Source organism: Pelophylax lessonae (assembly GCF_965119305.1).
Source record: "Pelophylax lessonae genome assembly, chromosome: 2".
Classification (NCBI taxonomy): Eukaryota; Metazoa; Chordata; class Amphibia; order Anura; family Ranidae; genus Pelophylax; species Pelophylax lessonae.
In genome coordinates, this window is record NC_138769.1 from 240,187,427 (window position 1) to 240,211,719 (window position 24,293).

Consider the following 24,293-nt stretch of genomic DNA (forward strand, 5'->3'; position numbering starts at 1 on the left):
CGAGCATGGTTCTGCCCCGCCCCTACCTCCCCTCTCGCTGGCTGTGATTGACCGCAGCAGTAGCCAAAAACTCCCACTGCTGTCTTGGGAGAGAGGCACTGGATTGAGATTGAGATTGGGCTCAATCTAAGTATAAGGCGGAGCTGCACATTGAAGGTGTGTTTTTTTTTTTTTTTTTTTTTTTAATCTTCATACATAGAATGCATTAGGGTAAAAACTTTCAGCCTCTAGAACCACTTTTAGGTAGGCTTTAAAGTGGAAGTATTGTTGCTTTTAACTACAGGTGAGTCTATAATAAGGCTTACCTGTAGGTATAATTAATATCTCCTAAACCTGCACGGTTTAGGAGATATTTGTCCGCCATGCTGCGGCAGGCGGACCTTCAGAGCTCTTTGCCGGCTCCTTGCTGGAAAGTTACTCCCGCGCGCATGTGCGGGAGTGATGTCATCGCGGCTCTGGCCACTCACAGCGCCGGAGCGGCTGAACCAGGAAGAGATGCCGAGGGAACATGACGGCTCCCTCGGCGGTGATCGGGTGACTGTCGGGGCTTCGTTTTAAGGTATTTCATAATGAGCTAGTATGCGATGCATACTAGCTCATTATGCCTTTGTCCTGCAGGGTTTTTTTTTTTCTTTTTCGTTGAGGATACTACCGCTTCAATGCCTGAAAGGTGGTACATCTTCTGTATTATGTGATGACTGTGATTGATTGGCTGCAGTCATATGATCCAAGAGCATGTCCTGCTGGCTCCTGATAAGAACCCTTGACAGCTAACAGCTTGGTCAATCTACCAGGATGGCAGCATGATCAGCACACAATCTGTGGATGTTTATGTGCAGCGCCTAGGCGTTGAGTCCCTCCTTTTTTTTTTTTTTTTTGCAGTCACATTTAAGCATTACTTGCTGAAAACATTGTTTTAGGGTTTTAATGTGCGTTTTTATGTCAGATTCCCTTCAGCCCTGCACAATTGTACAGGCTCTTCCTTTTCCTCAATTGCTTGCTCTGCTTTCACTGCACACTGTGAGTTCCTGACAGTTTGCATTGTAATCTACAGCAAGTCAGAGCCCACCTCATTACCTGGCTGGAGGATGTTCATCTAGTCCTTTCTTTCTTAGCTTACGGTCTGTGCCTCCCCTCCCCAAAACATTTCTTGAGTGGGTTTGTTCCTGCAGTCATAGAAGCTCAGCACCACATGTGGACATTACTTAGGGCAGTCAGCATGTGAATGCAGCCTGCTTAGAATTGGCCACTCCCCCAGACTGTCACCCACCCATCAAGGCTTTTTGACATTGTATAACTTCTCCTAAGAGCCAGCCTGCTGCTTGCATTAGGGCTCTGGGCTTTTAACCACTTCTGGACTGAGGTTTTACCCCCCTTAATGACCAGGCCATTTTTTTGCGATACGGCACTGTTACTTTACTACTGCGTGGTCGTTTGACGATTTACCCTAATCATTTTTTTTTTTTTTTTTTTTTTTGCGGGACTGCAACATTGCGGCCGACTTATCGAACACCTAACTGACACTTTTGAGGGAACCAGTGACATTACTACAGTAATCAGTGCTAAATACATGCATGGTTACTGTACTAATGACACTGGCAGGGAAGGGGGTTAAGTGTGTCCCTAGGGGGTGCTTTCTAATTGTGTGGGGGAAGGACTCACTAGATGAACACAGAGATCTGTGTTCCTAAATAGCAGGAACACAAGATCTTTGTGTTCATCTGACAGAATGGCGGTCTGCCTTCTTTACATCAGCAGACTGCCGTTCCTCTCTGGGGAGCGATCCCGGGTGGCCGGTGGACATTGCCTCTGCCAGACCCTCTCATTGGCTCCCCCTCTGGCTAATCAGCATGCGTGTGCTCCCACTGGCTATTGCACGAAAGACATACAGGTACGTTGTTTTGTGCAATAGAGCCGACTTGCTGTAGTATATGTACTACTGGTGGTCGGCAAGTGGTTAAGAAAATAACTTTACCTGGGTTGTTGGGATATTTTAATGGAAACTATGTACAACACATTGGCCCCTCTAACCATCCATGATATGCCTTTGTGAATCAGAGACCCAGTCATGACTTTGCTCTCCTCTCAGATAATTATTTGGCTGGTAAGAGGGAGAGCAGTGTACATATTGGCTAGTGTGAATTTTCTTTCCTGCAGAAGACAATGTGAATTCAAAAGCAGCACAAAGGAAGTTAAAGTATAATTAAGGCCCCTTTCACACTTGTGCGACTCGAGACAGCAAAGTCGCATGACAAGTCGTACCCCATGATTTCTAATGAGTACTATTCATATCTGTGCGAGTAGTCACTGCACTACTTTGGTCTGACTTTGATACTTGAGATCCACAGATCTCAAGATTACATAAGCATTGCTTCAAGTCGCATCAACGTCGTGCGACTTTCAGGTTGTACAAGTGTGAAAAGAGCCGAAATGGCTTTTTGATCGTGAAAATGGATTAGAACACCTGTCTGTGTCCCTGTTGGGGAGAGTTACCCTCTTTATCTGTCCTGTTCACCATTATTAAAATTAAAAGAAGATCCCAGATTTTGGGTTGTCCCTAAAAAAAAAAAAAAAAAAAGTTCTGTTGGCCTGGGGCATAGGTCAGCAACCCGTGGCTCCGGAGCCGCATGCGGCTCTTTTGAACCTTTGCTGCGGCTCCGGGGCGTATGCTAGCGAGGGGAGGAGGCGCACTGTGCGCCCCGACACTCCCCACTGTGGCGCTGTCTTGGCTGTGACGTCGCGTGGGGGGTGGTGCGTGCGTTAGTCACCCACCGTCCCGACATCACCTTCCCGCCCGCTGTAAGACAGGAGGGCAGCGGTGCGCATGCAGTTCGAAGAAGACGTCCGTCCAGACTCCCGTCAGCAGCAGCACGCCAGGCACCAGTGTGAGGTAAGTGAAGTGATACCTCGGGGGGGCCCACACACTGCTTTGAAGGGGGCACGCTGGTCTCTGCATTGAAAGGGGGCATGTATGCTGGTCACTACATTGTAAGGGGGCATGTATGCTGGTCACTACATTGTAAGGGGGCATGTATGCTAGTCACTACATTGTAAGGGGGCATGTATGCTGGTCACTGCATTGAAAGGGGCATGTATGCTGGTCACTACATTGAAAGGGGCATGTATGCTGGTCACTGCATTGAAAGGGGCATGTACGCTGGTCACTGCATTGAAAGGGGCATGTACGCTGGTCACTGCATTGAAAGGGGCATGTACGCTGGTCACTGCATTGAAAGGGGCATGTACGCTGGTCACTGCATTGAAGGGGGCATGTACGCTGGTCACTGCATTGAAGGGGCATGTACGCTGGTCTCTGCATTGAAGGGGGCATGTACGCTGGTCACTGCATTGAAGGGGGCATGTACGCTGGTCACTGCATTGAAGGGGGCATGTACGCTGGTCACTGCATTGAAGGGGGCATGTACGCTGGTCACTGCATTGAAGGGGCATGTACGCTGGTCTCTGCATTGTGGTATGATCATTGGGCATAGCAAATTTTGCTATGGGGCCCTGTGATTTCTAATTACGTCCCTGTTTTTAACCCCCCGGTAGGTTTTTGTAGGTTTTGCGGCTCCCAGTTTTTTTTTCCTTTGGAAACGGGTCCAAGTGGCTCTTTAGGTCTTAAAGGTTGCAGACCCCTGGCTGGGGAGATTTTTCTTTATATTGCAGAGATTTCTTCTCTCTTCCTGTTTACCTATGGGACAGAAGGTGACAGTGACTCTCCCCCAATGGGACAAAAGATGGCAAATACACTTTACAGCGGTTATACCCTCCCTTACTCTATTCAAAATGAGAAGTTTTGCCTATAGATCTACTTTAAAGTAATAAAGCAAGACTGTTTCCCTTGACACAGTGCCTTTGGCCTGCTGTGTGCATGCACCCTAACTGGACGCTATAAAAACGCCAGTAGCTTTAGCTGTAGAATGCTGGTGTAAAAAAGTGAGTTTAGTTTTGCTGCCTTTCTGCATTAGCGCTTAGTGTTTTTTTTTTTTTTTTTTTTTTTTTTTTTTTTTTTTGCAGTGTGTTTGCATTTTTACAGCTGATAAACTCCTTTTCAAACCCACTAGTTCTGGGTTTTTTTGCAACCAGAAAATGCCCCTGCCAAAAACTGCTGATAACAGCCTATGTATGCATTGACACATAGGATTACATGCTGGGGAATTTACTGGCTGCAGAAAAAATGCCTGAAGCCAAAAACCGCAGCTGTAAAAAAAGTCCAGCGTGCATGAGACCTCAGTGAAACTTTGTTTTTCCTAAGGTATTCTAGTATGTGTGCTGCAACGTGGATTTGCTTCCTTTCTGTAATGTGTGTTTTCAAAGCAGAAGATGTTCTGCCTTCTTTCGGCCTCAAGACCTGTAAATGGCGGGCTTCTTTTACTGTTGCAGACCTTGGTATCCTCAACTCTCTCTATATTTGTCATGGCAGTTCAAGTGGCTTCATAAATCCTACCACAGGAAGGCAAAAATAATTCTTACATGTCATTTACAAGAACATCAAATGTTTGGACATCAAACCGCTGACAAATGTTCTGCCAGCAGTGGTTTCCAAATAGGTGGCTGAGAAGAAATAACGTGGTGTTTGACAAGCTGGAATGAGGGGGCACATCTCAAAACTTAAATATGAACACTTTATTTTTAAGCAGTGTTGTAAAGTATACTTGGTTGCGTTTTTTTTTTTTTTTTTTTTTTATTTATTTATTTTTTCTTGTGTAGCTGAATTCACTTGGCTAAAAGGGGTGATTACTGATGTTTCAGTTTTGATGGATGTTGAGAGGTAAAGCTGAACTCTGGGCAGTAAAAAACACCATCTAGTGCACTTGTGTAGTCGTTTTAAAATGATTGCTTGTCTTAAAACAACTAGCCTTTAATTTGTCTTGATGTCAGCTTCCTGTCCTATACACAGCAGCGCTCAGACTGAGCCCTGCACGGAGAACACGGTAATTACTGCTAGTGGCTATAACAGCTGCTAGCAAGAATCACATGTAAAATCTGGCAGGCTGGTTGTACCCAAGTTGATTGAGCGATCAACTTGGGTACATTCACCCTGCCCATACATGTTTGAATTGGGGATTGACCGATTTTTATCGATAGGGCCAATTATCGGGGGCAGAGATTCACTTTTTTTTTTTACTATCTGTCACAAACTTGCCGATATGGCAGATATTGCTTTGAGCGGTTGTACCGGAGTGATGCCTGCAGCTACAGGCATCACCCCCGGTACCTTTTCTTTAGAGCCGACGGTCAGGTTTCTTGTAGTAACTGATTTAGATTATCGCGTGCTCGGCTGTTATTACAAGCAGTGGGACGGGTCCCGTCCCCCCTCCCGCCACCTTCCAGTGCTCCGCCCGGGTCTCCCATCCCACCGGGAGGCCAGAGCGATCAGCCAGCACATCCACCGACTGGCCAAAGACCCGGAATCGGCTCTGATAGGGTCTACGATGTAGTAACCTGGAAGCAATGTCATGACCTCACTTCCGGTTAAGCCTTAAATGCGCTAAAATTAAAAAAAAAAAAAAAAAAAAAGTATTCAGAACACCCCCAAACTTGGTGTTTTGAATTTTTAAGTGCAGAGCAGGGGTTTGGGGTCTTATAAACCCCAGATCTCTCCCATTCATTAAGAGTACCTGTCACTGCCTATTACTGTAACAAGGGATGTCTTCAGAACTATCGGCACCTAATATCAGCTATCGGCCTGAAGGGTGGCATAAAAATCAGTATCGGCCCTAAAAAAAATTGCTATCGGTCGATCCCTAGTTTGAATCTCGGCTGGTCTCTGCTTAACTAGGCGAAATTCAACCAGTTTATGGCCAGCTTTAGATCCTCTGACGTCCTTGAAACCAATGCAAGGTTCATAGCCCTGCAGTGGACTTGGGACATTGAACAGTCTACCGCTGGAGTATGGGGGAGAACCAGCTGCCAGTGGAGAGGAGAATTGAGTAATTTTAAAACTGCTTTTCTCCTTCCTTAAAATAAGAGAACAGATGACCCGTTGGTAATATAAAACGTGTAGGTTTAGAGTTTACAAGTGTGTAGTTTTTGGATCTTCACTCTTGGTTTAAGAAAAAAAAAATGTATTTATTTATATTTTTTCATCTTCAACCACAGGTTGATAGAAACAAAATTGCTTGATTTCCCCATCAACAATCTGTGTTGATTGGGGGAGGGGGGGAGGAGCCCTTTCACTGAACTATTGTTTTTCCGACCAGGGAGGTTTCCCTGCCGTCAAAATGCAATGATCACCGCTGCCGGCTATAGGCAGTGGTAGTGATCATGCGGGAAAAAAAAAAAAAAAAAAAATCACACTGGCTGCTTATACTGCAGTCGATCAATAGATCAACAACCAGCCTGCCCATAGATGGATCAAAATTCAGCTGGTTCCTCCTACACTGGCCGAATATCAATCGGTCTGTGGACGCAGGCTTTATAAGGTAGAATAGGGGAAGTAGAGTTTACTCATCAGCTTTGTATTCAACTGTATCAATGTGAAATCCGCAGCAATAGTGCAGGTGCAGAATGTACAAATCTCCGCTCCTATGGACATGAGCTGGTGTATGTAAGATTAAGGCCTCATGCACACAGGGCGTTTTTTACAGCTGCCTTTAGGAGCCTCAGGTGTGTGTGTGTGTGTGTGTGTGTGTGTGTGTGTGTGTGTGTGTGTGTTTTTAATTTTTTGCAGTTTAAAAACGCCCCTCCATGTTGTTCTATGGCCTCATGCGCACACACAGACACTTTGAAGCTGTAAGTGGCCTAGGCATTTTCAAGCTGCAAAATAACCCCAGGGCCAGCACGTTCTGAGGACTGTCGTTACACCTGTAAATACATCTCTCACTACTTAATGCCGCATACAGGGTTAAGCTTTTTTTTTTTTGACATGTCAAAATTAAACTGGTCTGGTATGGATTTTGAGGGTGAACACCACAGCAAAAAAGGGCATGAAGTCCCCTCCCCAAATCCATAATGGACCCTTATCCAAGCCTACAGGTCAGGAAAGCAGAGGGGACGAGCGAGCGCCCCCCTTCCTGGACCATACCAGGCCACAGGCCCTCAACATGGGGGTCGATGCTTTGGGATAGGGGGCCTTCCTTCAAAGCACCCCACCCCAGGGCACCTTGTCCCCGTGTTGATGAGGACAAGGACCTCTTCCCGACAACCCTGGGCAGTGGTTGTGGGGGTCTGCAGGCAGGGGGCTTATCGGAATCTGGAAGCCCCATTTAACAAAGGGGACCCCCAAATCCCACCCCCCCATGTGAATGAGTATGGTGTAAATTGTACCCCTACCCATTCACCCCAGAAAAGGCAGTGTAGTGTAAATAATAACGAGATGGTTTTGAGAAGTCCTTTTTTTTTTTTTTTTTTTTTTTTTTAATCCTCCTCAGATCTTGGGTTGGAACGGAGGCAGAAGATTGGAGGAAGATTTTTATTAAAGTACTTCTCAAAACCATCTCTTGTCATTACACTACACTGCCTTTTTTGTGGTGAATGGGTAGGGGTATAATGTAATCCATACTCATTCACATGGGGGGGCAAGATCTGGGGCTTCCAGATCAAGATCAGCCCCCTGTCTGCAGACCCCCACAATCACCACCTAGGGTTGTTGGGAAGAGGCCCTTGTCCCTATCAACATGAAGACAAGGTGCTTTGGGGTGGGTGCAGAGCCGCACCCCCCCCCCCCCCCCATGTGTGTGGATTGGTATGGTCCAGGAGGGGGCTCTTGCTCGTCTCCTCCCCTTTCCTGACCTGACGGGCTGCATGCTCGGGTAAGGGTCTGGTATGGATTAGAGAGGTGGGGGGGGGGGGGGCATGCTGGGTGTGTGTGGATTTTTTTTTTTATTGCATGGGGATTTCCCCCTTAAAATCCATACCAGATTGTCTTCCATTTTTGCCGTGGAGTTCACCTTCAAGATCCTCAGAGCACATGTCGGATCCAACTTGGACATTACCTCTATTCAAATCAATGGTCTGAAAGTTGGATGAAGACGGCTCACATAGGTAACCATTGCTTTTCATTAGAGGCAGAGAATTTCTGCTAAAGCGAATGCGAATGAACGCATTAACACCAATGGAAAAAGCTACTAAACATGTTTTCTCTGGCTGAGCTGGGGAATGAAGGACTCCCTGATATGGTGGCTTCGCTCTCTGGCGCTTCGGCTGGGCAAATCCTTCCTTCCCTTGTATTGGACAGTGGTCTCCATGGATGCCAGCTTGTCCGACTGAGGAGGTGTCCTCGGCAAAAATTCTGCTCTGGGGGTCTGGACACTGGAAGAGTCCAGACTACCGATCAATGTCTTGGAACTCCATGCGATCGGACTGTGCCTGGACTATTTGACAGGTCGTCTAGAAGGATGTCCAGTGCACATTCAATTGGACAATGCCAAGGCCGTAGCGTATGTCAATCACCAAGGGGGTACAAGAAGTGTTTTAGCGGCTTTGGAGGTAGCTGGCATTCAGGAGGGCAGAACTGTTCGTTCCAGCCCTCTCCGCCGTACACATTCCAGGGGTGGAAAACTGGCAGGCAGATTACCGAAGTTGGCAGGCATTGGACCAAGGGGAGTGGTCCCTTTTTTTTACCTGGAGCGGTTTTCATCAGTTGTCTCTGGTGGGGCATCCCCGAGGTGGATCTGTTGGCATCTCAGCTCAACAGAAAGGTGCAGAGGTTTGTGGCTTTGTCACAGGATCCTCTGGCGGTTGCCAGAGATGTGCTAGGGGGCCTGTGGGGTCAGTATCGTCTGCTTTATGCCTTCCCTCCTCTCAGGCTTCTGCCAAGACTTTTATGCAGGATTGAGGCAGAAGGGATTCCGGTCATCTTAGTGGCTCCAGACTGGCCTCGCAGGGCTTGGTACGCCGTTCTGGTGTGGCCAGTCGCCGATGTTCCTTGGAAGCTTCCTTTCAAGGAGGATCTGCTGTCCAATGTACCAATCTTCCATCCTTTACAGTTGCTGGCTTTGACGGCTTGGCTGTTGAACGCTAGGTGCTGACGGATAGATGTTTATCTGAGTCTGTGATTCCAACGCTGTTAAAAGCTAGGAAATCTACTTCTAGGAAGATCTACCATCGTACGTGGAAGACTTACATTACCTGGTGTGAGTGTCTTGAGGTTCATCCTCGCTCCTTCTCGGTGGCTTGGATCTTGACCTTCCTTCACTGTGGGGGGTTGAACAGAAATTGGCCTGGAATACCTTAAAGGGCTAGGTGTCAGCTTTGGCGGTTTTCAACCAACGACCCCTGGCCACACACTCTCTGGTGTGTACCTTTTCTTCGATTCTAGGACAATATCCCCCCTCTAACCCTATGTCCAGGGGGATGTTTTCCAGGGGGGATATTGTCCTGATAACCTTTTCAGGGTGTCTGACATTTAGTTCCTCCAGTACGATCTCTATTGCTGCCTTGGGACCTGAATTTTGGTGCTTTCGTTCATCCAGAAGTCTCCCTTTGAGAATCTTCGGGAGATTCCTTTGCTTATGCTGTCTCAGGTGGCTTTTTTGGTGGCTATGATCTCTGCGCGAAGGGTTTCGGAACTGGCGTTGTTATCCTATCGTTCACCTTACTTGGTGATTCAGAGATAAGGTGGTCCTTTGCCCCTGTCCGTTGTTCCTCCCAAAGGTTGTTGTCTCTGATTTTCATTTGAATGAAGACATTGTGTTGCTTTCCCTGTGTCCCAGGTCAAAACGTCAGAAGAAATTACCTTGGATGTGGTCTGGGCAATTAGGATGTACCTGGCATCTACGAAGTCTTTCAGGAAGTCGGACTCGCTATTTTTGCTCAAGGATGGGCATTGGAAAGGGTTGTCCGCTTCCTCTCTGACCATTTCCAGATGGGTCAGGTTCCTCCTTTCCCTGTCAAGGAGCACTCTACTCAGGTACTTGATGTCTCCTGGGCCTTCCATCATCAGGTGTCAGTGGCGCAGGTTTGCAAAGCGGCCACCTGGTTGTGGGCACACGCCGCACACTTTCACAAAGTTCTATAAAGTGGATGTGTTGGCATCTGTGGAAGCTTCTTTTGGCTGCAAGGTTTTGCAGGCTGCTTTTTAGAAGACCTGATCCTCTGAGGGTGTAAATTTTTTATTTATTTTTTTTCCAGGTGGGCTCCAGTTGTTTTGGTTGAGCTCCTGTTGCCTGGTTGGCTACTGTTTAGCCTTGGGAGGTTTTTTTTGCTGTTCCCACCCCTCATATTTAACACTGCTTTGGGACGTCCCAGTGGTTATAAAGATCAGGAACTGTGTCTGTCAATGAAAGAAAGCGAAAATGGGATTTGACTTACCGTAAAATCAATTTCTCTGATGTTCATTGACACACACACACACACACACACACACACACACACACACACAGAACCCACACCTCTGTGGAGTTGTAATTCTTCTGAAACTGCTTGTAACAAAACTACAGCAGAGAGGGGGAGTATACCCCCTGGGACTGCCCATAGGCGTAGCCAGATTCTTTTTCTGCCTAGTGTCCTTTTTCCTGTAGGGGGCAGTATAACCCAATGGTTATGAAGATCTGGAGCGGTGTCCATCAATGAACATCAGAGAAATGGATTTTACGGTAAATAAAAAATCCAATTTCTACAGCTGATTTTTTTTTTTTTTTTCCTGGCGTTGGTAGTGGCTTTGAAGCTGTTTTTTTCGAACTCCCTGTGTTCATGAGGCCTAAATGCGCATAGTCTGGGCACAGGGTCACTTCTACAAGGAATCTACAGTATACTGTACTGTGCTCCCCATTGCTCTAATCCATTGCTGCAGCCCTGAAAATTCCTGTACAGGTTTTTTACTTTTTCAAAGTGAGAGCTAAGAAGCCCAGAAATGCAGAGGAAGTGTTGATTTCACTTTGCTGGGGAGAGCATGAAACCGGTATGAACTCCATAAAATTCCTGTCATCAATTTGTTTGCTTTACATCAAGGATCTTCAAACTGTGGCCCTCCAGTTCAGAAACTACAATTCCCATCATGCCTAGTCATGGCCGTGAATGTCAGTTTTGCAATGCCTCATGGGATGTGTAGTTCCACAACAGCTGGAGGGCCGGAGTTTTGAGGATCCCTGCTTTACATATTTGCTTTGATGGAGGAAATGCATTCTAAATTAACCAATCAAAATGAACCTTTTATTGATCTGACAACCATATAGGGGCGGTACGTGAGTAGTGTTTGTAGTAAGGCCGGTCATAGATGGAACAAAGTACTTTCCTGCAACCACAGATTGCAGGAAAGAAAATCACACTATTTTTCCCCATCAACCGTATTGATGGGGGGGGGGGGGGGGGAATCCCTCCCGCAGAGACGTGTTCTCCCACGGGGGAAGCCGCCCCTGCCTGGAGAACAGTGATTATTGCTAGTGGCTATGCAATAATAGCTTGGCAAATCCGGCAGGCTGGTTGTATCCAAGTAGATCAATCAGCTTTGGTACCATCAGCCTTGCCCATACATGGTTCAAATCTCGGCCCGATTCGAACCGTTTAAGGCCGGCCGGTGCATTGAACAGCCCGTTTAAGCTGAATGGGGGCAGGCCGCATGATTTTGCAGCTCAATGCTATATTAATAAAGACCAATGGAGGTGACCTGAAGCTGTTCTGCTCCATGCCAAGACTGAATCCAGCTTTTCTTATTTCCATCTAATTTCCACATTTTCAGTGAGTTTAAACTAGTATAGCTCCTTACCATATTACATTTTACCATGTTTGGCATGTTGCTCAGAAGCTAATGCAGGTGGAGGCAATGTTGTGTTTTGTTACGAAAGTTTGGGTTTTAATTGGGAACGCTTTTAATTGAGTCTGCCATAAATAGACTGAATATATGAAATGTTTTGACAGAATGCAGCATTGATTAAATTCATGGGCAGCAGTCTGAAACAAGCAGTCTTTGTAATACTCACATCTTCTATGCACAGCAACAGATCTGTCTAGTCATTTCTAGTCTTGATCAGCAAGTCATATTGTAATAAGTATCCCTTTTTACAGAGGTGACAGGAGGAGGGGGTCTAATGTCAAGTGGGAAATTTTGTCTTCTGTTTTTCCATGGTTTCATATGATCAAGAGACAGCAAATACAAATCCAATTATATATCGCTCTTCCATTTGTTTTTTTTCTTTTTGTAGGGCAGCTCAGATTTCTTAATTATAGATCAACATGTCTTTAGCATAATCAGAATGGTGTTTTTTTTTTTTTTTTTTTTTTTCCCATCAACTCTTTGGTTTGGACAGATTGAGGCAGAAGTTAAATGTCCTTTTTATCCTACTGACAAGTATTTATAATGTACAGGGAATCGATGTGTTCATCTTGTGTATTATGTGGCTAGTGTACCAAGCAGGTGAAGAACCAAATCGACCCCAGCTAAGAAAGTAAATGGCTGAAGGCAGATGTAAAATAAACAAATGATTGTAGCTCTTATCCATTATTACATCATTAATGCATTCTTGATCTGCAGCTAGTGTTAGAGGTTGTAAACCCTCTTATAACTTGTACCTATAGGTAAGCCTTATTAAAGGCTTACCTATAGGTACTGTAAATATCTCCTAAACTTGCACTGTTTAGGGGAGATTTACTTTTTAATACAGCCGATGTCATCGGCGCATGCGCTCTGAAGGAACGGCCACCTGTGCCTTTCCTTCAGAGCCCTGTGCCGTGAATGGTGGCTCCCACACGCATGCGCGGGAGTGATGTTATCGCACCTCCGGCCAGTCAGATTGCCAGAGGACGCGAACCAGGACGGCCGAACATGTCTGTCATCCTGTCACTGAGCAGGCGGCACTGCGGGGGCTTCGTTCTAAGGTAAGTATTTCATAATGAGCTAGTATGCAATGCATACTTGCTTATTATGCTTTTGTCTTAGATGGGGTTTTTTATTTTTTTTTTTTATGGGTTTACATCCTCTTTTTAAGTGCCAGCATTTGACTTAGTATTCACCCAAGACCTTTGTCACCCAAGACCTTTGTGTCACTTAACTGCAGCAGAGAAAAAACAGGCTTCCTGCCAGACAAGGCCCTGTTATGTAGAATAGTAGTGCAAATCTCAGCATTGGCTGCACAGAATTACAAATCCTTTGGCAGGTATAACAGCCCCCTGACAAAGTTTGAAGAAAGTGTTGGGTGAGCTGGGACCTTGTGATGTCATCACACACTAGAGGTTGAGCACGCACATCCCGCATGTGGATATTTTATACTGAATATGAATTGAAGAACATATTGGGATATGATCATTTGCATGTTTTGTCTACTTCTTTCATGATGCCAGAGATGGTTAGATTTGAAGTCTGGAAAGCATCTACAAGACTTAAAAGGGTGGGGGGTAGGAGTGGGGGATGTATACATTGGTGTTTGACTACCTTATTCAGATAGGGGGTGTATTCTTTATGGTAAGCGGATCACCATTGGGGAACCTTCTTTGGGAGGGGATTACCAGGCTGAGGGTGACCATTGCATCTCCTTTCTGGAACTGTTTAAAGTGGATGTAAACCTCAGACATGAAATATGAACAAAGCTCTATCCTTCTATAGCATGTACTTGTCTCAATTAAGAACTTAAAGTATTATTTCTGTCTGTTGCCTCTCCTCTGTCACAAAGAATCACATCTGACAAGTTTTCCTGACACTAAGAGAAAAATGGAGGCTGATTGACAGCCTCAGCTCTGTTCCAATGTGAAGGGGAGGGGGTGGTGTCCCTTCCTTCCCCTCCAATGAACTCTTCACACATTTCCGCTCTCTGCCCCCTTTTTTCTGAACACTCAGACAAGCTTATAAATGCTGAACTTGAAACGGGTGAAGAGAAGACTGCAGATAAACGGGTACAACCTGTGTAGGATGATTTATTTAATCTGTATCCCCTGAGGCCAGTCACCTCACTGGGTATATTTCTAAGGGTTTACAACCACGTTAATGAAACCCTGATTGGATCACATGAGTTATCACCATGGATGTTTCGTTTCCTCACTAATTCACAAACCTTTTTGTTTTTGATTAGTTTTTATTCATGATCATCTTCTCCTCCTTCTTCTTTTTTTTTTTTTTTTTTTTCCCAGATTCATGTCAGTTTCCCAGATTCATGTCCGAACTGACAGTTCGCACTGCGATATGCAAACTGATCTGGGGTTGTCGTTAACTTTGTATTGATGCCCCCAGCGAGTTGCATATGGCAGTATGATCTGCCCATGAGTTGAATGCGATGCGGGAACCCACAGTGGATTCGCAGGGTTCCCGCATCGCATGTATGTTAACCGGCACTAAAGGTGCTGGTTAGGGCCGAAACAACTAATCGATTAGTGACATGACATCACTTCTGGGTACTCGGCAGCGCCGAATTCAAAGAAATGGAGACTCGGTCAGATTGCGGCGGTGCAGATGGAGACCCGGTCAGACGGCGGTAAAGGTAGGATGCCCGGGTCTCCCGGTGGGACAGGAGACCCGGGCGAGCCACGGGAGGGGGGAGACGTCCCCTCCCGCTCCTTGGAATTACAGCCGAGCAACTTCTCAGCCGCATCGGTTGTCATGGCAAGACAGCCGGCCGTCGACTATGGACACCGGTACCGGGGTGATGCCTCTAGCTGCAGGCATCACCCCAGTACATGCACTTTCCTGAAATATCGGTAAATCAAAAGGCAGATTCCGATATATCGGGGAACGTGCATATCGGCCCTAGATATATCGGCTTTGCCGATAATCGGTCGATCCCTAATCAAAATAATCGGCCAACTAATCGAATATTAAAATAATCATTAGTTGCAGCCCTAGTGTTGGTATTTAGTTACAATTTTTTTTTTTTTTTTTTTAAATCCATGATTGGGGTTTTGTTTAAGGCCTTACCTCCTGTCTGGCCGGTGACCACTTCAGTGCTGATGTCACAGGAGGAGACACTTCTATGCGATCTAAAGGCTCATTTATACCTGCACTCATGTGTTTAGATGTTCTTCGTGCAGGAAAAATCGCTCAGGAAGTATAAAACTTTTTTGGGTCGCCTATCGCCCTAACCTGCATTTAGATATTCCTGTTCTAAAATGGGTTAAGTAGTGCGTTTACATGCGTTGAGTGTCTAATTGGATCCAGGACACGGAGAAAACTTTTTTTCTCTAAAGGCAGGTAAACGGACTGCACCTAAATGCAGGTACACAGAGTGAATGGAACTGTTGGGAAAACATTACATGCATTTATTTACATTTAGAAATGTATAATTTTAATAATGTAAAATTTAGAAATTGATTCTAAAATGCAAGTTTGATAGTATCAGTGTCAGGCCTAAGGTTCACCGCATGTTGCACTCATTGTACGCTCAGCGTTACATCTGCAAAAAACATAGGACCTGGCAAAACTGTCCAGGTAATTTGCAACCAATCAGGCAGGGCCTTGCACCAATACTTGTTGGTAGATCTAAAGGAGAATATCCAATCACATTGTAACATGTGGTGGCCTTAAAGTATACTAAAAGCTAAACCCTAGCATAACTGGGGACCATGGGAAAATCTTCCAGTGGCAGACACTAGTTCTGGTGACATCTCAGGATTCCCTCACTTCTTGTTTTGGCTATGGGACAGGAAATAAAGGTAAATCTCTGCAATGGAACCACTGGTGGCAAAAAGGGGTTATAACCCTCCCTTACTCTATCCAAAATGAAAAAATCAATAAAAAAAGCCTTTTAATTATGCTTTATCAGGAGATGCAGTGGGGATCAGGAGACATTGCTGTCTTGCAGTGTTGTCAGCTTTACCAGAAGAATTGGGTGGACTTAGGGGAAAATGGCAGGGTCAACCGTTAAAAAGTAGTGGAAGGTAAGGGGATGAGATTCGATCAAGGAAACAATGGCTGATGTGTAGACAAAATATGCTATTTGCCACAGATGCACTTTAAAGCCCCGTACACACGCACCGATTGTTGGCCGACCGATCGGGCGTGTTTTGTCCAGTGTTGTTGTGTTGGTTGAAATGTGCTCTAGACTGCACACAAATTTTGTCGGCCAACAACAACCAACTGCAGAAGTGATGTCATGTTCTGGTTTACTTTCCGTGTGTTTTTTCTTCTCTGAGCATGCCCAGTCTTGCTCATCTGATTTTTGTCTGCCGAAATCTGTACTGACTGACGAACAATCGGCCGTTCTGGTGACGGCCAACAAAAATTTAATAGCATGCACATCAGATTTTGTTTGGCCGAAAAGTCGCAGTCAGTTGTCGGAAGCATCATACTAACAAGCTGACAATCGGCCGATCGGACGTTGGCCGAAAATTTGCGTGTGTACGGGGCTTTAGTTACTCAACTCTACTTTTGGAAAAATGGTAGCCCCTATATTTCTTTCATTATAAGACTTTAAACATTTTTGTGGGGTGGGGAAGCTTCTTTTCCAAATAATGACTGGTTTCTGCAAATTAAAGAAATGAAAAACTTCAAAACGGAGTTCCACAGCTGATTACTTGGAAGTGGCTTTTGGGAATCAACCCTTTCCCGTCCGCCCTGGCATCCCTTTTGAAAGTTCTACGCCAGGGAGCAGGAAAGCTTGGCCGACGATGTGACCACTATGATTGGCTGTCACAGTGCTAACATGATCGAGAGGCGGTCCTGCGGACTACTGATCTTTAACAGGGACCAAGAGCTGTCTTTCACACCTTTTTGTCTCAGTGCCAGGAGCAGACTGGCAACTTCCCCCCCCTCCTTCTCTTCCCGTCCTCCTCCTGACCCCCATTTCAGGCTGAAGCCCTGCTCCGGGTTCTCTACTCACCGCCATACTTAATCTGGGTTCCCAACCTGGCCAGCAGGGGGCGGCTGGGGGGAGCTGGGACAGCTCGGTTGGGGCTGGCCAGGGGAGGAGAGTTTCAAGTGGGGCATGGAACCGGCCTCTGCTCACAGTTTGCACCATCTATGCTGGGGGGGAGGCCTGCACTCTGTCCTTGTTTTCATCCTGCACTCACTAGGTCAGTGGCAGAGACTTTTTAGTTCTCTTCACCAGGAATCCTTTAGGCATGTTTGTGGCAGAAGCAGTGCAGCCTTTTTACAGGACATCAGAGCGGCCCAGGGGGCAATTGCCCCCCTTCCCCCTGGCCCAGTCCTCCCCTGCTCAGTGCTGTAAACATCCAGCAATGTGTGGGTGTTAAAGCCTACCCTTTTGCCGATGCACATGTGTTGCGCAGAAAGCAAGAGTTTACAAGTATAGATTTGAGCAGTGTGCTATTGCCTCGCTGTGACAGATTAACTGTCAGGGGAAAATGCGGTTTTCCCCATCAGATCAGTAAGCATACATGACCATCCGCAGGCAGTAATCCCAACATGGAGATTTATAATCACTGCCTTATTTACTGCATTTAAACCTTTTAGTTTATTCCTAAAGGTGACTCATAAATTTCAAAACTCCTCCAAATGTTTCCATAACAACGAAATGGACCTTCCGTGATTTAGAGTCGGTTCACACTAAGGCGACACAACTCCTTACTACTTCGGGGGCGACTTGTGCATTACCATGCACCACGACTTCGGAGCGATTTTGCAGGGACTTCACATAATGGAAGTCTATGCAAGTCGCTCCGAGGTCGCCCCGAAGTAGTACAGGACCCTTTTTCTAAGTCGGAGCGACTTGTGTTGCTCCTATTAGAATAGGTCCTGTAGCGGTCAATGGAGCGCGACAAGTCGCGCTAGTGTGGACCGGCTCTTAATCTCAACTGCCCAGGTGCCAAAATCTCTATTTTACTTAAAAGAACATTAATTGGTTTGTTCAGTTATGACCCCTACACATGATCAGAAAATCGTATGGAAAAATACTGCTTTTTGAAGCTTTCGTGCGATAATCTGATCGTTAGTACGCAGCTTTTCGAGAGCCGATCATGACCATTCATTTGAAATTATCTGATGGGACCAGCACAAATAATTTTTAATAAGTACAGTTGTCATTCAGAATTACAAATACACTAAAACACATTACATAACTTCTAAATTTTAATTCTGCTGTATGAGAATTTTTGTAACTTTAGTAAACTCTTCATTTTCGATATGCAAAAAAAAAAAATAAATCCTTCGTCCGATGCTCTCATTGTGTGTATCAGGCATTTGGAGGTGGCAGTGTACAACTGGGATGTTTGATTAGGATTTAGATTACCGGTACATGGAGATCAGGTTGCACTTCAGGAGTTAATTATACAGAAACAAGGCCATTCCCAACACTGCCCATAGACCTGAAAGGACGGTCTTCCAGTTTGGTTGTTTTTGACTGGATTGGGGGATAATCTCATGTCCATAGGCAGCTTGAATTGTATCTAAACCCGAGGACAAAATATCTATTGTGTATGATCTCTCCCAGCATTGGTATAGTACATTCACCTCATTACTTATTAGTAAAATTACCTATCTTGTGTTCATAGACTGGTTTAACAGGTTGTGTGTTAACATTGCTATTTTTGTACATGGTACGTGTCTAGTAAAAAAAAAAAATAGGTTGTGTACAGGTCATTCACCATATTGACCACAGAGGAGGGGCGCCTTATCAACCAGCCAAACTGGGGGCCACATGGGCCCAAAGGGCCTCATAAGTCACTTCTATTGTTCACTGATAATAAAGATTTTATAAAGCTATTGTAACCACCAAACCACCTTAAAGAGGAAGTAAACTTCAATTGATTTGTACATAAAGGTAAGCCTTACCTATAGGTACTGTAAATATGTAATAAATGTGCACCGTTTAGGAGATATTTCCTGTATATGCAGCCGATGACATCACATGCGCTCTGGACGCCACCCGTGCCGTTTCTTCAGAGCCCCGTGATGTGAACGTTCGCTCCCGTGCGCATGTGCAGGAGTGACATCACACTGCTCCGGCCAGTCACACAGCCAGCGGGGGGGGGCTTTGTTTGCAGGGAAGTTTCACATAATGTGCTAGTATGCTATGCATACTAGCACATTATGCCTTTACTTTGAAGGACAGAAAAAAAAAAAAAAAGGCCAGCGGTTTACTTTTTAACTAAATGCATTTTATCCCTCTTGGCCACCCATGTGAAAGAGGCATTAGTGTCAAGTATTGCACTTGTGGTTTAGGGGGGGGGGTCATAATAGCATGAGTTTTACCCAATGCAGCTGCCAGAGATGACCACAACCACTACGCATTCTATTTATTTTTTTTCCCCTCATAATTCGGTTTTAAAGCAGACCTAGTGGCAACTGGTAGTATGTGTGTGTGTGTGTGTGTGTGTGTGTGTGTATATATATATATATATATATATATATATATATATATATATATATATATATATATATATATATATATATATATATATATATATAATGTATGTGGATCCGTGCTGCTGAGCCGGCGAATGACAGCTCCGTCTCCGCTTGCAGTGTGGAGAGGGAGGTGTCACAGCTCCTGCTGCGCTCTATGGGGGATTGGATGAGAGCGAACCGCCTGTCCACTCTCATCTGATCAGATTCCTGAACGGATGGAAAAATAGGGTTTCCATCCATCCAGATTTCACGGACAGTATCGGATACAGATGGCAGCGGGTGTCAGCGGAGATGTCTCCGCTGACATCTGCTGCCCCATAGAGCTGCATGGAGGATCCGATCAGATCTGCCTAAAAAAACTGACAGGCGGATCTGATCGGATCGCCCGTGTGAAAGAGTCCTAAGGGTTGGTTCACAACAGCCACTGCATGGCTGGTGTGCAGTGCTGTGGGGCCAAGGTCAGCACAGTAGTGATGCTTTGAGCTCAGCGCATTGCAGTTTCCTTGTCGTTTTAAAAAAGGAAAAAACCTTTTCGATGTCACACAGACATCTAAAGTTCAATTGGCGAGAGCATTGTGCGAGGCAGTTGATTGCCCTGCACTGCGCTGATAAAGTACTGCATGCAGTACTCCATGTGCCCATACACCACTGCAAGTGGTGTGAACCTGGACACATAGGAGACGAGGCATTTTCTCCTTGTCCATGCAATGGGACTGTGTTGCAAAAGCTGCCCAGCACAGTCCCACTGCAAGCCATATGAACCCGCCCTAAGTCTTTGGTCACACTGTATCCAACATTGAAATTGTGCAACTCCACTTAAAGCCACAGGATTTCAAAGTCGCATGTCAGTGCAACTACATGCATGATTTGTAAGAAATCTGTGTGACTTCATGCGCAAAGGTCTATGCAAGTAGCACCTGAACTTGCAAAAAGTAGTGCAGGAACTACTTTCAAAATCGGTGTAACGTCATGGCTGCTTCCATTGCAGACAATAGGGAGCGACTTGTCATGCTATTTAACTATCAAATCGCATGACAAGGCACATTGGTGTGACTGGGGGCTGTGTAAAATCTGCATGTATTCATAACTTCTGATAAAATTTAAACTTTCCCCAACAATGCCATTTTTATTTTTTTTTTCCTTGTCAAGAAAGCTGCCATATTTTGTTCAGGCATCATCCAGGGTCTATCTATTCCTGTATGTGCTGACGCTTTGACACCTTGTGCAGTAGTTTTTTTTTTTTTTTTTTTCCTTGTTCTGGGAGGTGTCAGTATGATATCTCATACAGATCAACCTCCCACTGCTGCCTCTTCACCTTGTGACTTATTACATTTTGACAGTGTGATTGCTCACTGGGGAAAATACAGAAATACTTCCTCCTGCATGACCCCGGACTGATCACATTTACACAGATTGCACCTCCCAGACCTATGCACAGTCTTGTGTAAGACTAGCTTTTTTGGGGAAAAATGCTAGTGCATTTTTTACTGGGCAGGTTTGTAAAATACTAGCCAGGGGGCAACTCTAATATTTCCTGTATTTGAGCACTGCTTTTTAATGAAAAATGCTGTTGCTGCATATTGTGACGTTAGGAAATGATTAATGCAGGGTGGCCACTATGGGGCTACAGGGAGAACCTGCCGGGCAGCATAGCCACCCTGGACTGCAAGATTGTGCTGAAAAGACAAGGGACAAAAACAATAGAAGTAATCCAGGTATGGTGCTACACATGATTTAACAAGTAGTTCATAACACTTTACTATAAAATGTGTACTAGAGACTACACTTTCTGTAGAATTGATTACTTATATGCTGCTTACAATATGCATCCCCCCCCCTTTTTTATTATAAACGTATACTGTTATGTTGATAGTACTTCAGTTATAATCGCATTCTACAAAACTCAAGTAGTCTGTCATATAGCGTTAGGCAATTTTCTGTCCTTTCTTTTTTTTTTTTTTTTTTTTATTTATTTATTTTTTTTTTTATTTATGTGCGTGTTCTTGTATGTAAATATGGGACATATGAAGCTGTTCTTTTATATTAACATACTAAGATTTAGTAGGGTGCCCCTGTTCTAAGCTGGTATGCCAAGTCTGTAGTTGTCTCAAGTCAGCCGCACCCATCCACATTTCTTCTTTTTTTTTTTTTTTTTTTTTTTTTCTTTTTTTCCAAGCATGTTTGCTCAGAGGCAATTCTTGAGACTCCGCTCACATCATCTAGGCATTTTTGGGTGATTTTCTGCTCTAAGCCATATGTGTGTGTGTGTGTGTGTGTGTGTGTGTGTGTGTGTGTGTATATATATATATATGTGTATATATATATATATATATATATATATATATATATATTATGTGTGTGTGTGTATGTATGTATGTATGTATGTATGTATGTATGTATGTATGTATATATATATATATATATATATATATATATATATATATATATATATATATATATATATGTGTATGTATATATGTGTGTGTGTGTGTGTGTGTATTATTTAAATATTATGTATGCACAGTATTAAATACTACGTGTATGTGTGTGTGTATGTATATATTATTAATAATGTATATTTCATTTTTTTTTTTTTTTTTTTTTTTTTTTTTTTTGGCTATATAACATTTTTAAAAACCAATATTTTTTTTTAAAATTGAGCACATAAGCTTTCTTCATAGATTTGAGCCAAAATGTATTCTGCTTAATTTCTTTGGAAATAATAACTCAAACCAGTGTTTATTATTTACTCTGTGTGGAAGTTAGAGTCCGCGCTGTGTGTTTGTAGATGCAGCCCAGGGTTGGAAGCAAGCCATCATGTCTGCTCCCATAGCAAATGATTTGCAATGGAAGACCCAGAAAAGGAGGAGCAGACAACCCTGGCAGGGGACAAAATAAAAATTAAGACTTTATAATCCCATTTATTGTTGGAGAAATACAGCGGGGAAGCTGATGCAGCAGGCAGGCGGCTCCGATTTCTACCTGACACCCACGATCGTTCCCCGCTGAGAGAGAACGGTCAGCCGTTGTAAACACAGCTGACCGTTCTTCTCCCTGGAATGATCATAGAGCCCCTGTGATCCTTCTATATAGGATCACAGGTCTCTCTGGTCATTCCACAAGCCACACCCTCCACAGTTAGAAATACGCCCCTAAGTACACATTTAACCCCTTGATCACCCATAGTGTTAACCCCTTCCCTGCCATTGTCATTATTACAGTAACAGTGCCGATACCAGTATTTTGGCCATCGCATATATCGGTATCGGCCAATATTTTGTACATCCTATGTCAGGGTCCGAGACTAGTCTTCTTCTCCTCCAACCAATAGGTGGTGACGCTCATGTAAGGGTAAAATGATGTCACATAGCATAATTCCATTTATAAATGTTATTGAATATGCCACTCGCATATGTAGTTCGGCATCCACTCAATAGTGTTCTGTCTCTCACCCGCTCCATCTCCCACCCACCCGATACCGATCCGCCTCTCACCCACTTGCCGTAAGTGTCACCCGGGTGATACCGCTCTGTCCGGCATACGATCTCGGAGGTCACGTGCGAGGTCACGCCCAGCGTGACCACGGGTCCTCCGAGATCGTCATCGTATGCCGGATGGAGCGGTATCATCCGGGTGTCACGTGCGGTAAGTGGGTGGGAGATGAAGTGGGTGAGAGAGAGAGCAGTATTGAGTGGATGTTGAACGGAGCGGTATCACCTGGGTATCCCTTACGACAAGTGGATGAGAGATACCGATCTGCTAATGTGGAATTGCTTAGATCTTTAATTTGTACATATGTGAGTGGTATATTCAATAACATTTGTAAACGTAATTATGCAATGTGACATCATTTTACCCTTACATGAGCAATATTTGGAATATCGGCAATATAGGCCAGTTCCGGGGCCGATACAGATATATTGGCAAAAGTCAATATCTGCCTTTGATATATCGGCCTTGCTGATAATGGGTCGATCCCTAGTGTGAATGCTTTAACACACTGCACCTCAGCAGTTAGGTGTGAACCTTTTTATAGTTAGGACTGCAGATAATACATGGGTGCTGTGAAGTATTTTAATGAACAATGAAAATGTTTAAAATATCGAAACTTTATTTTCAAATGACAATAACATGTTGAGGCAGGGCTTGACAAAACCCAGGCATCAAGTCTCAGTAGCTACTGAAAATCTCATCCTGGCACTTGGGTTACACTACAGCAGTGGTCGGGATTCTCCCATGTGGCCCACCCATGGGTGCGTGGACTAGCATCAGGCTGGCCGATAATTGAGGCCGTGGCTTTGCCGCCTGCTGGTGCAGAATACACACCGCTATGTACAAACTGGCACCCTCTGGTGGACGGTGCTATAATGAGCGCAGCTTGCTCTCACTGCCTGCCCAGGTTGACAGCTGGGCTTAATTGGGAGTGTCTCGGTACCACATCAGTGCTTATTAGTGCCGCCTCATTGCCCATCAGCGCAGCCTCATCAGTGCCACCTTTTCTTTTCAATTTTCATTTTGTTTTAATTACTTGGCGCAAACAATTCTTATTCTTATTGCCTGATGCCCTGGACATGCAGTTCTGGGCGCTGGGCAGCGGATTTAAAAAAAAACTGTCTCCTAACTTTTTTTTTTTTTTTTTGCTGGATCCTAGATTCTAAGCAAATTTGTTAAGCCCTGTGTTAATGCTTTTATTTTAATTTGAAAAGGATTTGCATGTACACGATATTACCAAAAGTATTTAAACGCACGTGAACTTTAATAGTATCCCAGTCTTAGTCTGTAGGGTTCATTTATTGAGTTGGCCCAACCTTGGCAGCTATATCGGCTTCAACTTTCCTGGGAAGGCTGTCCACAAGGTTAAAAAGTCTATATGAATGTTTGACCCATTCTTCCTGAATGGTATTCTGTCGGGTTGAGGTCAGGACTCTGTGAAGGCCAGTCAAGTCCTCCACCCCAAACTCACTCATCATCCATGTCTTTATGGAGTGGACCTTACTTAATGCACTGTTCCAAATTATTTGGTGGAGTGAGGATTATGGTGTGGGGTTGTTCTTCAGGGCTTGGGCTTGGCCCCTTAGTTCCAGTGAAGGGAACTCTTAACCACTTTAGGACTGCTCACGCA

The 24,293-nt window shown here is 44.7% G+C and overlaps 1 protein-coding gene across 1 annotated transcript in view; it reads left to right on the top strand.

Moving 5' to 3' along the window:
- The window catches only part of RHOC (ras homolog family member C), a 149,940-nt gene that overhangs the window by 3,891 nt on the left and 121,756 nt on the right, over positions 1 to 24,293 (top strand). The gene's annotated exons all lie outside the window — the stretch shown is intronic.